The sequence below is a fragment of the Cupressus sempervirens genome, chromosome 2, assembly GCF_028749045.1.
Source record: "Cupressus sempervirens isolate cs-2001-9-10 chromosome 2, ASM2874904v1, whole genome shotgun sequence".
Taxonomy (NCBI): Eukaryota; Viridiplantae; Streptophyta; class Pinopsida; order Cupressales; family Cupressaceae; genus Cupressus; species Cupressus sempervirens.
Window position 1 is genome coordinate 46,283,794 of NC_143119.1, and position 17,767 is coordinate 46,301,560.

The window sequence follows — 17,767 nt, forward strand, 5'->3', positions numbered from 1 at the left end:
CCATATGAACTACAGTATATACTTAAAATTTGCAAACATCAAATTTGAATACTTGCACATTTTCTTGAAGCCAAAATCATGAGGAATCACTGTATAAAATTCACTGTGAGATGACGAAATGTAATTAAAAATATGTTATTATATTGTGTTTGCAACTAATGATAATAGAAATATGCTCACAATATAAATTAACTAATAAAACTCATCTTATGGGGAATAAACTTTCAAACGAAGAACATGAAACATGATATCCAATAGACGAACAAAAGTACAAGACCATAAAATTGCTTAGGAAACCTTTTAATAAGTATTAGGAATAACAAAAATCTGAGGCAAGAGCCAACAATGCAATGGTACTAGTCAATTTGAGCTTAACACATAATGATACTTAATTTCAAGAAATAATAAAAAGTAATGTAGGCTTTGGCTCATTTCCTATTAAAAAAACAAAAAACAACAAAAATTTGGCTTTAATATTTCTGAAAACTATTTTATGAGACAAAGAAATAATGACATATGACGCACATAAATCAAAGGCTCATAACATATTACAAGATTTTTGTAACAACATATAACATGGCATATGTCAAAATAATTGAACATTCAAATCTATAGCTTTCAAATCAAATCTAAATTTTGTGACCACTAGTGAAACAAGAAGACTTCTAGCTATAAGCATGTCAATACTTATTACGCTCTAAGAATTTATCAGTCATATAATAAGCACATATTCAATTTGAAGCTTAGGCCCAAATGGGCATAAGTAATTTCACATCTACAAGCTTTGAAATAATAGTTGAACTATACATTGAAGCAAACTTGTGTTAGGAACAATGATCTTGTCATCCTCAATTTTGTATTCAAAAAATTGGGACAAACGTATAGAAAATTCCGTTGAATAAATTTTCTAAGTAGTTTCTTTAGTTGTTTTTTCTTGATCTTGAGTTTGGCTTTTAGTTTTCTTTATCTTAGGTTGACTTCATTTTCAATTCCACTCATTTCAATCTATCTTAGTCCCCAAATGAAATTGTCTAACCAAAGCTACTAAGGAATTAAGCATTTTGCAAGTGGCATTTTTTGGCATGACTTCATATTCTTGTTCTTCAACTAAAATCGCTCACATGTAGACTTTTTATTGATAATTGTGTGAAATAAGAAGTTTAATTTATATGTAAGATCAGTTTAGAACCACTTATTAAAATTTCACATGATTTGGATGAGGATTTAACATAGTTCTTAATGAATTTCTAATGTAAAGGTGGACCTTTTCAACACATTATATATCTCTTTATTAAAATTAAAATTACCATGTATATTTAAAACATGAGAGACCTATGCACAAGGGTGGAGCTTTTTGTATCTATTGCATGACTGTAAAACATGTTTTAGCATGTGTTATCTTTTATAAGTCCATTATAAGTCAATAATGGCAATTTTTAATGCATTTACATTTATTAAAAACAAAGTTGCGAACACATGTAAAATGGTCAAAACAACTTGTCATCACTTTAGCTGGCCAAAGTAAATAAACATGACTACATGTATCAAAATACTTTGGAATGCATGTTTATGGAGTCTAAAAGCACATTATGACTTCTTGCATATGTAAAAGTCATAGTAAAACACATTATTACTCATAAGGTGGAGATTTTTAGTCATTTCACATGTGATAATTCCTTGTTCTATATGTCAAAGAAAAGCCATAACCCGGAGCAGTGATTTTTATCACTTTTGTATCCATATAAACACATGTATATACATATTAAAAGCTTGTTATGCATTTAAAAGGTAAGTAATGACTTATTAAATTGTGAGCCTACAACACAACGGTAAATTGTGAGCCTCTTATCTAGGAGGTTGTGGAATCGAGTCTACTCAAACTTAACAAATAATAGTAATTAATCTTGGCTTCGGCCTCTTACAGAGAAAAAAAAATACTTTAAGAATTTTTTCAATATATAAACTTATTCATGCATATAAATGCATAAGAAAAGCTCGTTTTAGTGCATAAAGTGATTTATAATGTTGCTTATCACATGCAAATGCACATAAAAAGCACATTTTGGGTAGTATAAGGTAAAAGATTATAGGACCCCTCCTCGCATGTACTTATCTAAACATGAATTTCTCAAGTAATTCTCTTTATAGGAGAATAGAATGGATAGAAGAGTGGGATGAGATGATGGAATAAACAATTATTATGGTTTAATACATACTCTCATAAGGATTGTTAGAATCTCGAAGATTAAATTATCATCAAATTGTAAAGTGTTCATAAGATAATATTAGAAGTTAGGGTAAACAATTATACAAGTGATTGCAGGAGAATATTGTGTGATTAAATGTTAAATACAACATTGTGTTGAGTTTGACCAACTATGTGGAAACATGAATTAGAGGCTATAGGGTCAAGGCACCTTTGTATACACTATATCTATATATGTATATTCTATAATTGAAGGAGCTAGAGTATTAGGATGGAGCTAGGACCCCCTACAGATGTGATAATATTTATCCACTCAAGTGATCTTTTGATAATGCTAGAAGCTATTGTTTATGTGTTGATGATATCCATTCGGGTGATTATTGTGATGTTGTAGATTGAACTAATGGTAAATAGAGATTAGTATGTGAATTATATTTTGAGATAAGATTGGTGTTGCTAAGGTGTTATATGAAGTTTTAAACAAAAATATAATGTAATGCTTATAGGCTTTAAATATGGATGAACTATGTTTTTAACTAGAAAATGAAATAGTGAATTATTGTACCTTAATAATATAAAAGTATTGTGTTAGAAAAAATTATAATTCTAGGTTGAGATGAGTTTACCAATTGTGCAAAAACATTATTTAATCATAATATAGCATGTTGACCTAGAGCATGTTTGTATACCATAGGTGTTACGAAATTAAAGGACTTGGATATTAATAACCATGAGAATGAATTCAAGGTTCTATTATTCAAGTGTTTAAATGGAACTGGGTATTAGTCAGATTCTTGTGATGATTTACCTTCTAATGACTTTACTTATGATGCTAATTAGGATTTACCTTATGCCCAATTTAGGATTAATTATATATGCATTTGGTTTTTCATTCTAATGATGGAAGTTGAATTGCAATTAAATTCAGAATGTTAGATGAATTATGGTTAAAAGTTTAAGAATTGAATTGATGGATATATCATGAGTTTCAATTACACAAGTGCTTTATATGATCATTGTTTAAAAATGAAAAGTTTATTGAAGTGAAATTAGAAATGTGTAATGATGAAGTAAATTATGAAAGCTAAATTGATATGTGTGTGTGTGTGACTTTTCTTGAGCTACTGATATTTGAATTGAGTGTGCAGGGAATTAACCATGGTACTAAATTAGAGAACTAGGGGCTAAACCTATGTAAAAACAGTGAAGCCAAAATTGAATCTATTGAAGAGATTTGAACCTCGTTATTATGTATTTTAAATTGTAAGCATAAATTAAGTGTGTATTATATTAGATTCATTGTGTAATTAGTGACATGTCACTTGTAATGTATAATGTGTTTTTATGGTGTCATTTGACACTTGTAATGTCCATGTGTAAATAACATGTCAATTAGGGTTTGGCAAGAGACACTTAACTTAAAATTCAACCTAATAGAGTGCCTAAGCTAATCCCACTTAAAAAGAGTTATTATGTGAAGTCTCATCAAGTAGAATTTCCAATTCAAACTTTAGTTGCAATTTTGAGGGCTAAAAAAGTGGTCCTAGGGTGTCCTTTTAGAGGAATTTAAATACCCATATGGTAGTACTATGAGTTAGGAACCTAATTTTTACTACTAGAAGGCTTATACAACTTTAGTGGCCCTCCAAATAAAATACTTTTCAAAAGTTGTGAAACTTGCCCACTCACCTGCCCAAGCTTAGATTTATAAGAGGAAATAAGAAGGGCAAGGACTAAGAGTTAGCTTGCACTTATTGCTAGTAGGTGGATAGGAATTTGGAGGTCTTTTTTAGAGGGCTTTGGACAACTTAGTGGGTGTTCACTCACTCTCTAGTTTTAAAGAAATTAGGGTTTTGGAGATCAGAAGCAAAAAAAGGGGCTCTTCTCAACTATTCATTTCCATTACTTTGAGCAACATTTGTGGCTCATGCCAAGAGAAACTATTTAATTTTGTTGTAGATTAGTATGTGAATGGATTCATGAACATGTATTATATGCATTTCTCCTGTATTTTATTATTGTTTTAGTTAAGGGATGGGTACGGAGACTATTGATTCCTTGTTTTTCTTGCATTTTGAGGGTGTTTTGTTCTTGGGTGTGAAGGACATTACTCGCCCTTGGGAGGGAAGAAGTGGCCTTAGGTGAAGGGGTTAGTTGGTTCCTCTATTGTGCAAAGTTTCTTCTCAAGGAGAAGAGGAAAAAGAAGCATGAAATATGATCTATTGCTTGCCATTGATGTTTTAATATATTTTGTCAATGATAAGGAGATGGATGTCCATGAAGAAATTGTGATTTGTATATGCCTTGTGAAGACATGAGTTTGATTATGTTATCATTAGCATCTCCTCCTTGGTTGGCCCACCTTCACCCTCTTTCATGGGTTTCTTAGGTGATCTGATTGTGAAGCCTTGGCTAACGGTGTATTTGTTGTTATTGTGATGTTTTATGCATTGTGCATTGGTTCTGTGTGTCTCCCATTAGGCCTTGGTTCTCCAAGCTTGGGGATGGTCTCTTACTAACTTATGTTGGGAGGTGAGCACTCCATGGTTATGCTCAAGTTTTGTTATAGGTTTGTGAATTCAAGTTGGAGAAAGCTTGGAAGTTTTTGGATCTCCTATTGTGGTCTTGTGAAGGAAAAGTTCATGTTGCATTGTGATCAAATTTTGTATATGTCAGTTATCCATTTCTCATCATTGTCTCATTGCATGATTTTTGTTGAGTGATGGAAATTCCATTCTAATTTCATCCTCATTGTATTTTATGTATCATAAAAGTTCAAATAAAATAGTATTCATGTTGAAATCATTTGGCTTGCAACACCATGTAAATCTCTCTATCGTTGCAGTAGTAAAGAGGGAAAGCAGTAATGCTTCATTCCGAAACTTGAATGATAATGTATTGGATCTTTAAGGATTTCATGTCATTATAGACAATAGTTCTTGAAATAACTAAAGTTGCATTTGAAATGGTTGAAATTTGATGTATAAAAGATATATAGTTGCATTCAAATGAATACCATGTAGTTGAATTAATTGCAAAGTTGCATTATAGTGATTGGTAGATGTATTTGAATAATTGCACTATGGAAGAGATAAATATTTGGTTTAAATTAATATTCTTGTAGTAATGTAACTATTAGAATGAAGAAAGGCTAATCAATTAAACCTATGTTCATTATTGATCTTAATAAAAGTAGACAATTGAAATAAATGAAACTATAAAATTATTCCATAAAGTCAACCTAGTGGACAATGAAAAATATAATCAAATACAAAAGGAAATTTCCAAAGACAAGCAAAAACACCACCTACAAGATTTTGGCTTTTGTATAGGAAAACCATTTAATTCCATTGTTCAAGAAAAAGGTCACTCACAGAGAATATACTTTTGAAATATTTTCCCATCAAAACAAACCCCATAGTTTAATATTATTCAAAAGAAAATCCAAGAGAAAACAAAAACATATTATAATTTTAGCATGTTACACTTTTAAAGAAAGTAAATCAAAGAAAATAATATAAAATAAATTTGTGATGAATGTTTGTGTGGAAGGGTGAGACCCCACATGGGCCCCACCTCTCCCACTTCCCAACATTCCTTTTCTTATCTTTCCCTCACACCACCTTTTACAACTTATAGTAAAGTTTGATATATATATATATATATATATATATATAAAGATGTCATTGGTGTACCCTTTCTTGGGTGGGCCCCCTCCTTATTGTTCTTCCCCCTTTGCTAAATGCAGTCTCCCTCTTAAAGAGCCACCCACTTGGAGAGTACACATGCCAAGGTTGCAGGTGCACCCACTTTTGGTTATAGGTGCAGTAGCCGAGAGAAAATAGATGAAGTCATAAATGCAAGGTTCCCAGTGGCCAAGCAGAATTGCCTACTTGGCCATTCTTTTCTGATTGGCCAAACCCAATAAATGCACCTTGAGTAGCCACCCAAAGGGTGGGGGGGAAAAGGTAGATGGGGGATGGTGAGAGGGGAATATAGTAGGGTAGGTTAGTCGGTTCATAGGGTATATAGGATACGTAGGGGGAGGGAAAATAAATAAGTAGGGGTTTAGGAATTTTTTTTATTGATAGTTATATATTTTATTTTATATATATATATGATTTATTATATATGTTGGGTGGATATTTTGAAACCAACAATTTTGTGAAAAATCTAGTCGCAAAATAAGATGACCAGTCACTGCATGTGAGACAGACTCTCCTACCGTAAAGGGAAGGCCCCTCCTTCTCACCGTTCCTTGGATCAACTCAAAGTAAGCAACAAGTTGAGAGATTTGTCAAGGATGTTACTAATACTCTTTCCTGTTAACTTTCAAGAAAGAATCCACTTACTCACAAAATGAGTAATGGGCAAGATAAGATATCTAACTACACTTTTATCTAGTAGTTGGAAATGGTGATACCAATAAACTAACACTAACTTAAAGGCTAGTTGAAAGCATACAAGTTTGGCTCTAGGTCTCATTTTGATCCATTCCATAAGAAAAGCCTCTACCATTGGGGCACAAAGACTTCCAGAAGTGTATGGTCTCTATTCTATAAGAAAAACCTCTACCATCGGGGCACAAAGACTTCCAGAAGTAGGAAAATGATAACTATTTTTCGTGAATTAGAGATGGTAATACAAGCTACAACCAAAGCTTCTAGTTTATGTATCACCATAATCACTCCTAGTCAAAGCTTCGGCTCCTATTGCTTCTTAACTTGCTATGCTCTTATTATTCAACACACAATAATAACATGAGTCAAAGATGATAGGCACAAATTACAGTCAAAGATTCTAATTTTCTCTATCACAATTGCCTCTAATCAAAGCTTCGAATCCAATTGCTTCTTTTTATTCACTTTACTCCCAAATTTGTACTACACAATCGAAATTATGTTTGCACAAGTGTAGCAGAGCTTTTTCTTTTGTATACAACAAAAGTTGATTTTCACAATGACGAGGCACTCCTTTATATAGGCAAAGGAGTTGACAAAAAGGAGGAAAAAGTGAGAGCAACTCAACCAACTTTATCCCGGTCTAATTAACAAGAGAAATTATTGGATTACATGTCATTACACATGCAAATTGTATTACATGTAATTACACAATTTACTGCAATACATCCTCTCCAACTACAAACATGAACGAAGAAGAAAGAAGACAGAAAAGAAGGAAACAATCCTAGGGATTTTTTTGAAGCGCTTGTACTTGGTGATGTTATCCCAGATGATCATAGAATTGGAAGTTCTTATATTTTGTGTCATTGCATTCACCTTGATAACCATGTTGTTGCTTCTTTTGATAGTCTTTGACTCTCTTTGATGAATTATCCATTGTCATTTGAAAACTTGATGTGATCAAGCTTTTTCTCATTCGAGTTGTCATGAATTCTCCTTTATCGATTGGCACATTATGGAGTCTCTAACACTTCAAAGACCTTCTCGATGATGTCCGGATGTAAACTTGGAACAAATTTCCACCAACGCTTTTAACTTCTTCTAAGAAAAGTGCTTAGCGCATTCCTACATGAACTCAAGTTCTCAGATAACCATTGGAAAAATGAAGACCAATGAATTACCGCTTCTTTGATTTGAAACATGCCTTCTTTACTAGATGTCTTTATTTTTTTAGAAATTTTGACATATATTGACTTGCTGCAACATGAAAGTTTCAATGAGATTGACTCCATCATTGGAAGATATGGATTCTAACACCATGATAATATTGGCAAAATGGATCTATGAGGAACAGTATATTCGGAGTACTGATTAGATACTCATAGAACATATGCAATGAATTGGATGTGAAATAGAAAGTACATGTGAAGGGCTAAAATGAGACATGAAAATGCCAAATACATGGTCTCCTAAGGCAATAGCATGCATTAAAACTCAAAAATAGCCCCTATTGATCCAAACATATGGGCTGGAAATGCCATTTTTTGAGCTTTTTAAACAAAAAGTGCATTTTTCATGCAAAAAATCTGGGTCGTTTTTGCAAAAATGTGGCTCAAAAATGCATATATATTGATCATTTTTTTCTTCTGAATGCAAAAACAACTTTCCCAAATGCATATAAATGTACCCAAATGCAAAAATGTGGCTCCAAAATACAGCAAAGTGAATGAAAAACCCAATTTTTTGGGTGTTTTTAGCAAAAACGTGATTCATAGAAGGCATGAAATGAAGCATTTTTCACATCTAAAGGAAAAAATGTGTTCTTGAATAGCAAATATATAGATGAAAACCTCAAAAAAACTTCTATTTGAGCCAAAAAGTGATCAAACTTCCCCAAATCTATGCATTTTTCACAAAAACGTGGCTCAAAAATGTCATCAAATGACCCATTTTTTGCATGAGATTCAACACCTAGGGCATCATAATGCCAAGAGATACAAAAATGACCCTCTTCTTGGGGATTTCAAGCCATATCATGGGCATATCTGCTCATTTTTAGTGAAAAACATGTTCTTGGAGAGGAAAAACATGAAGTTTTTTGCCCTTCTTTCTTCAAATTCAGCTTCATCATTTGTAAATGTATGAAACATATGCAAAACACATTCTCCAAGTGCCATTACATATTTAAAATCATGTTTCAAGGCAAAAACACATTCTCCAAGTGCAATTACATATTTTTAAAACATGCAAAACTCACTCTAGGAAGGTCATTGCACATTTTAAAAACTCAAATATGGATTGTTCACTCTAGGAGGGTGACTGCATATTTTAAGTCAAAGGCATTTACATGCTTTTAGTTCAAAAACTCATTCTCTAAGAGCATTTGCATATTTACATGCAAATGGGTTTGAAGGACATGTTTGCACAACTTAAGTGATCCATTAAGCACATGTTTATTTAATTTTTGAAGAAATGTCACTTAATTGAGTCATAAATAATATTTACACTATATATTTTAATATATAATGTGCAAATATCATTCAAAAAGTAATATTTATTAAGATGTTTTGAATTAAAACTCAAAAATTAAATCAAATTATATAATTAATATAGTCACTTAAGTGAAAAACTAAAAAGCAACTGAACTTAAAAATATAACATAAAGTGCACTATAGTTACTTTAATAAAAAATTAAAATGATAAAGTAACTTAAAAACATAACATAAAGTGAATTTATGTTATATTTTTCAAAAAGTGAATGTTAACTTTAAAATATAACATGGTATTTTAATTCATGCAATTGCACCTAGAGAGTCCACAATTCGGGCACAAAAATGATCATATCTTTTGATTGCCAACTCTGATTAAGCCCTAAGATATACGAATCGAAGGAAAAATCGAAAGAAAACACTTGAGCAAAACCAAAAGACCAAAAGCCAACAAACACACACTCAAAAACAAGAAAAAGAATGTTGAAGGCTAAAAAAATCAAGCATAGGCTCAACAAACAAAAAAACAAAAAAGACTTAACAAAAGCCTTCAATAAAAGGATCCATTATATAAATTAGTATTGATTGGTTGATCAATACTAACCAATTAAATAATGAATTAAACTCAGACAAATGTGAAACTAGTTTGAAAAAGTTTCATACTCTTATTTAAATTTTGTGGTGACAAAATGCAAGACAACAACTGACTCTATCTGGGGAATGTTACTCGTTCATTCTTGGAAATAAAGAGTGACATAGAATCCAGTTCTCTAAGTGCCTTCATCCACTCTATTAGGCAATAAAGTCAGGTGACAAAAGAAAAAATAATCTAATGTATCTAAAGCAAGACAAATCTAATAAAACAAAAATGTGCAAGCACTCTTATTGAAAACAAAGAAAAACCCTACTTAATTAAAACTAGCCAAAAATGAAAAAATTTAGATGAAACCATTTACTGGCTCAACAAAATAGCTTCATTTTTTTCAGTATCTTGCAGTACCTTGCATGCTCACATGCAACTTCATATTGATGGAACACAAATAACTAGAGCAATGATGTCAAAGCCTGATGTAACACCTCTTGGAAGAGATGGACGAATTCACCTTTTTGAGATGAATCATCTGTACTATTGCTCGAAGAAAGGTCCATGAATTGAAACTGGTCCTCCAAAATTGAACAATCTTCTTTGTGTATTTTTGAATGGTATTTCCATGTTCAGATACATGTGGAATCTCTAGCTTTCTATTAAGCCTTCAACCAAGCAATCAGAGCTGAAGCTTTGCCTGGGAGCGATTATAGTAATGCATCGACTAGAAGCTTTGACTGTAGCTTGTGTTACCATCTCAAATTCATGAAAATAGTTAGAATTTACCTACTTATGATAGTCTTTGCACCCCAATGGTAGTGTTTTTTTCTTCAAAATTAGACAAATAAGACTTGAAGCCAAACCAATATGCTTTCAATCAGCCTTTGAGTTGGTGTTAGTTTATCGATATCACTATTTCCAGCTACTAGATAGAAGTGTAGTTAGAGATTTCATCTTGACCATTACTCACACCGTAGGTAAGTGGATTATTTCCTAAAAGTTAATGAGGAAAGAATATTGGTAACACCCCTTACAAAATCTCTCAATTTCTTGCTTGCCTTGAGTTGATCCAAAGAACGGCGAGAAGGGGGAGCCTTCCCTTTAATGTAGGAGAGACTTTCTCTCACACACTATGGCTGGTCTACCTATTTTGTGAGTGGATTTTCACAAAACTATCGGTTGTAAAATATCCACCCAACAATATATCAAGATATATATATATAACATATGTATTATATGTTATTTAACATATATACTATTTTGTATCTGTATATTGATTTAAATAATTATTTATATATATAGATATTATATATTAATATATAATATATTACTTATACTATTTTGTATGTGGACTTAATACCTTAGTTATTTACATAATGCATAATGTATGAGTTAATATATATTTAATACTTTATATATTATGTACTTAACTTATAAGATCAATTATATATTAAGTGTCACCTTATATATAGGACTTGTTGGTCTTAGCAACCTAACTTTTCATAATTATCTAATGTGTCAATTGTATCAGCAATACATGTGAACTCAATTATTAATAATGCAAATTGTCACATAGGTCTTCCAAGAGTTTCAAGGTGGTGCCAGATTGATAAAGAAATGTTCATTTAAATGAATATTAAAGCAAATGGAAACCTTAGCCTCGTGGTAGCTTCGTTAAAGAAATTTCATTATAGGTAATGTTTAATTGGAATTTGATATTATTGAACCTTAAGGTAAATTGGAAAACTTAAAGCATGATGTTTAATTCATGAAACAAAAATGTAAACCTTCAACCATGCCTCAATCTAACCATCAAAATATCAAATGTCAACTGAAAACCTAAAACCTAAACACACTATAACGTAGTCATACAATATGGAAACTTGTAAAACATTCAATTAGTCATAACGTAGTTGCAACTCACTCTAGTATGTGTGTAATTAACTCAATTTTAGCCTTTTAAAAAAAAGATTGGTGTTTTTTTGCCTTGAATTTTGGGCATGACAAAGAGCATCATAAATCTATGTTGGAGGCTAAAAAGACCGTCCTTGGTTGTGGCATCTCAAGCACATTCCTTTATACACAAAAATGCATTTCTAAAACCCGTAAAGGGGTTCCTAGGGAAAAAATGCAAATTGTAATGCATGCATTTGGGTCTTCACGTACATTAATTGGTTGGGTACACAAAAATGCCTCTATTTTCAATTGCATTCTAGGGCATGTTTTGAGCATTCGAGAACTCATTTTTCTTCTCTAGCAGCAAAAACATGATGATATTACAAGTAAAAGAGAATACAAAACACTTTCCTAAGCTTCATGTAATGTCCCCTTTTTCTAGCCATTATTCTCTGATGCGTCATTAGCCCTTTTCACCATGGTTTCGTGGGCTAATTAGGAATTTGTAAGATTAGTGTGCATTTCGACATAGGCATCTTCAATTTCAAATAAATTGAGTCGAGATACAAGCTATTTTATAGTAAGTCAGCATGGTTTCTAGATACTTACTATTTATTGTAAGTCGGCAAGGGTCCATATTTCTGGTATTGCAGTATTGGACATAAAGCATCTTGTTGAGAGCATTCTGACAAGCTGTTAATAGATGGATCTCTTAGTTCGACATGGCATTTATTTTAAAGGCAAAAGACTTAATAGTATATTTATTATATGAATTTATTATTAAAAGGAAACATTAATTGAAAGTGGAATAAGAAAAAAAAGAAATAAGAAGAGTCAAGCAGAGGAAAATGACGAGACACAAAATTGGCTACAAGAGGACCTTTAGAGGTTCATTCTCTTCATGCTTGGTTTATGGTTTTCGCTTATCATTTTCTCTCTTGAAGTGATATTTGGGAACCATTCAGCTTTCAACCAGCCTGAGGATGGAAAACCTCAAGCCAGGATACAATGGAGAGAACCTCATTATTCGTTGGAGACATCACACCAAGTGTCTTGTCCCTTCACTCTATCTTTATTATCTAGTCTGACTATTACTATTGTATTTAAGATGGGAATAAGTTATGTTATTGTATTGCTGAATTTATAATGCAATAACAAATGTGAAGTTGTTTAAATATGGGTATTTGTTGGTTTATGAATATTCTAAAGTTTTTGTTGCATTAAACCATCTATTTATAATTTTTAACTATAAAAATTTGAGTGGTATATTACCACTGTAACATGGAGACACATACCCCCCATTTTGCCCCATGTCTTGAAGACGGGGATGCACATGGGACTTTGGGACTCCATCTTCAGCGGCATCACCAAATTCCACCACCTGTGTCAAGGATGGGGGACGTCCCGGTGTTGACTATTTGTTGATTCAACTATTTATGTTCAACCTTCGATGTTCCACTTCAATGCAATGTTCAAAAATTTACTCTTTTACATCTTTATATCTTACATTGCAATACATATTTTCATAACTAGCATTTTAAGTACCATATGTATAGTATATACAACCTCTTATCCCCTACCATCGTCCCCTTGCCATCCCCAAATTAAGGCCCCTCTATCCCCTTGTCAAAAAAACTTGTTACCCCATTCTGTCGTTCCCCTATCCTACAAGGTGGTGTCACCATGGATATTACACTTCAGCAGTTTTTAAAAAACTCATCTATGGCATGCGTTGTGGTTTTTAAAACTGTTTTTAATCTTCTACATCAAAAATGCTTGAATTTCTAAATGTTTTTTGAGTTTTAAGTCATGTATGCTAGAAGATTTCCAATGCCATGCATACACATCTTTTTGATATCAATGTATGAACATAATCAGTATATATATATAAACTTACCTACCAATGTTAATGTTGCAATTAAATGAGGTCAAAATTTTATATTTTGTTCTAGAATATAAAATTGTTGGAGTGCAGTTGGAGATAGAAAATGGTATTTTACTCATGAATACAATTGTGTCTCATTGTGCATCTTTTAGATTATGCAATATATCATGTTCTATGTTGAAGATTTCAAATTTCAATAAATAATAAACCTGCAAACCTGAATCTGAAAATAGAAGCAAAGTGTTTCAGTATATTCAAAAATAAGCGCCTTTGAGAAATGAAAAAGGGTTGGAAATTTTGGAAGGAGATCATACAACTCTCTTCATTCATTTAGGAAATAATCAATACCTACTAAGATACCGAATATCATTTCTATTCTGACATTCAATTGCAATGCTAATTCTCTTCAATACTTCATAACCCTGTTGCAAAGTGTTCAATCAAATTAAAGACAATTTTTTCATTTTAAAAAACAAGCAATATATAATAACTTTAAATATTTCCAAAACTAATAAAAAAGGTATCCCACCGATAAAAGCTCAAGTTTAGAGTCTCACAAGTTGAAAACAAAACTGCTAGCTTTGGATGCCAATACAAAATCAGGCATCAATATTCCTTAAATATAAGCTTACCACCCAAGATCCCTAGGAACACTATGGTATTTATGAAGAAAAGTATGTAGCATATATTGCTTAGTTGTGGATAACATATGCAACATATATTGCTTAGTTGCGGATAACTCAAATCAAGAATGTCAGGAAAATTTGTGGCCATGTACTATCTACTTGTGCACCCAGCAGTGTAAAATCATGTCTGTGCTTACATATATACATGTATATATGTGTATATCCATATCCATATGCATACACACACACACACGTGTGTGTGTCTATATATATATATATATATATATATATATAGTCCTTAAAAATGTTATAACAATTACCTTCAAGATGGTTGACTTTCTTAGCATGCCAAGAGGTAGTTTATCAGCATTATAACCTGAATATACATAAAATTGGACTGTTTACTTGGCTTTTATATTGTAACTAGGGAAAACAAAGTGAGCACATCATTAACGACTCATTGACAAAATTTATTATGACAATTATCATTTTCAACTAGGGAAAATAGACTAAATATTTTTACAAATCCATTCACATAATTTAAATCAATAAATAAGGGTTACCAAATTTGTAATTCTAAACTGAAATCCAGAATCGATTTAGAATCACAAATAATAAAATATTAATTCCCACAATCTGTTAGAGAAAGTTCCACATTCCACTTTTGTAGTTCTCAACTTACAAGCAAATATGCATCTAGCCATCAAAGATGTTTTTTTTAAGTTCTTTAAAACCAATAAAATTTAATTGTATTTTTGTAAATATTTAATTTATTTAGAATCGGGAAAAATATATCCATGAAGCACAAGAGTAAAAGAATTTACCTATTTCCATCATTTGTTGTTTTATCATGTCAACATTACAAATGACAGATATAAACTATGCAATACGGTAATCTAGCTTGCTTTTTCGAGGTTCATATTTGCACAAAGAATCATTTGCATTCATTTCAACCTGTTGAAGAGTGACAATTCAGAGTTAATACAAAACAATTGAAATCTTTGACATAAGAATTTAACAAATCCAAATAGCATGCTACTAAGCCTGGCAACAAAATCACAATTCTGTAGATCAATCCACCTACATTTTTTGTATCATCTCCTTCATAATCCATTTCCAACCATGTGTACTTTCTTGGGTAAGAAAAAAAATTGTGTTGATCAGACCAAGAGTTCTTGGTCTTGTCTACGAATTTCATTTCAAATTCTGAAATTGCATCATTCTGTGAGCCAAATGGACCAAAGAGCTTATCTTGACCTCTAATACCAACTCTGCCCCATCGATTGTATACCATATATTTTCCACCACTGTCATCTTCTGCAAATTTTCAAGTAAAGCAATATTGACAGAATCTATTGAACTCTTCAACCAATAACATCTATTGAACACTTCAACCAATAGCTAAAGACATTAAAAAATGTGACCATCATCTATTTTCAAGAAAAAATCATAAGCTATGTTCTTTAAAACTTCACAGGTAATACTATATAGTATGATTTTTTATGGTTTTAAGGATTGAATTGTTCCCATGGATGGGGCCTGTATAACTACTTGTATAAATGCTGCACAGGTTGACTTCACATAAAAAGGTAATGTGTGGGTACATATATCATTTTGTCCAAGCCCTTTCCACGAATAAAGCACTTCAAAAAGTAAAATATCTAGGTTGAAACTGCTAGGATTAAGGGGATATTGTATGGATTATGAGAGTGGTTGGCACTTGGATTGGATGTTTATGTGTTGCACTAACGACTTCTTTGTCATTGATGTCAACACATATGTGTTTGAGTTTAAGGCAGACATCGTTTCTATAAATTGCAGAGGTCGATTTGATGAGCGAGGATAGGATATGATAGATTAAATATGCTCACTTTGATTCCTATTCGAAAATATGTTCAGATGTTATATCTGTGCTCCCATAGACTAATATGAAGGATTGGACTAGTTACAGTTGATTTATTAAAGACTGGTAGCAGGTCAGTGTGTAGGAAATAGGTTGTTGATATTTCAGGTGTATCTGATGAGCGAGATGGAATCAAGGTGAGCAAGCTTAGATCATGGTTGAAGACATGTTCATGATGCTATATTCATGTTACCAGATTCTAGAGACTTCTCTATGGAGGTCGCCAAAGTGTAACATGTGATATGTTCACTAACAGTCAACTCTTGTATAGAGATTTATTTTGGAAGTTGTGAAGTGTGTTGTAGCATGTGGAACTTTATTGTAATATCTTAATGAGGTCCTACATAATTAATTATACATCTGGGAAGCCCAAAAGGCTGACTAAATTAGTTATAGGACAAGGTATAAAGGAAAGATTGTTTCCTTGGGTTGTATGTATCACATTGTGTTGTATTGATGCAGATGTAGTCTAAGGATGTGAATTTTATTAGAGCAAAGTAGAAGATTATGTTGATGCCGACTTGAAAACTGTATTGGTAATTATGTTGCACGTTGGTTAGTGGCTTTGGATATTGGAAATTAATTAGAATTTTTATTCTGAAATCTGTTTTGTAAAACAGTGGTGAATCAATTTGGATAGTGGGTTCAACTATCTTCCTTATTGCTCCTAATAGGGCTAGAATCTTCTAACAGGAACTATATGTATTGATTGTATTGTATTTGGTTACTAACAAAGTCACATCCTTTCACAAGGAACTTCGCTATTAGTAGATCATATTATAGGTTCTATTCCCACCGAGGTTTTCTATTTGATCAAGAGTTTCCATAGTTGACAAATCATTGTGTATGTTCTATATCTTAGCATTGTGGACATTATTGGTTATTGTACTTGATTTATTAAGTTGGATTTAACTTATAGTTGGCATACAACTAATTCACCCTCCCTCCCTTTCAATTATATTGATGGACTTTACTTTCAAAAAATTGGTATCAAAGCATCAAGTCCTTGATCAAGAAGCTTTGCAGCTTAAGGAGATCCATGGGATTCAGAAAGGAAAGTCTGAAGCTTGATGGATGTCGTCGATAAAATTGTCTATCAGCTAACAGGGCCCTTCGGGAAGGTTCTTGTTGTGTGTGTATCAACTGACAGGTCCCTTCGGGAAAGTTCTTTTTAGGTAGCCTATGGGCCCTTCGGTAATTTTCATGTAGCCGACGGACCCCTTTTGGAAGGTTCTTCGGAAAGCATTTATACACCCTTTTAGGTCATTGTAAATCATCTATATATAATTTCTTTGGCATATGCGAACAATATAAGGAGTTCTTCTATTCTTGTCTATTATCTGTATTCGTTGATTTCTTTACCCACTATGGTAAACATTTGGCGCCATTTCCCAATGGACTTGGTACACAGGCAGGCGGATAAATACTAATGTCGAATCAATTAAACGAGTTGAGAGCATGGACAACTACACCTAGGACCCATCCTGTTGTTTAGTATTAACATTTTGATGTAATTGGGTTATTTGTTATTTGATTTTTGTTGTATTGTCGTCTGGAGATGACTTTTTTTTTTGGGGGGGGGGGTGATGTTGTTGATAAAATTGTCTATCAGCCGATAGGGCCCTTCGGGAAGGTTCTTGTTGTGCATGTGTCAGCCGATGGGTCCCTTCGGGAAGGTTCTTTTTAGGTAGCCGACGGTCCCTTCAGTAATTTTCATGTAGCCGAAGGACCCCTTCAGGAAGGTTCTTCGAAAAGTATTTATACACCCTTTTG

General features: G+C 32.5%; 1 pseudogene; it reads right to left on the bottom strand.

Moving 5' to 3' along the window:
* LOC149570995 (poly [ADP-ribose] polymerase 2-like) overlaps window positions 1-17,767 on the bottom strand; it is a 109,237-nt pseudogene that overhangs the window by 19,090 nt on the left and 72,380 nt on the right.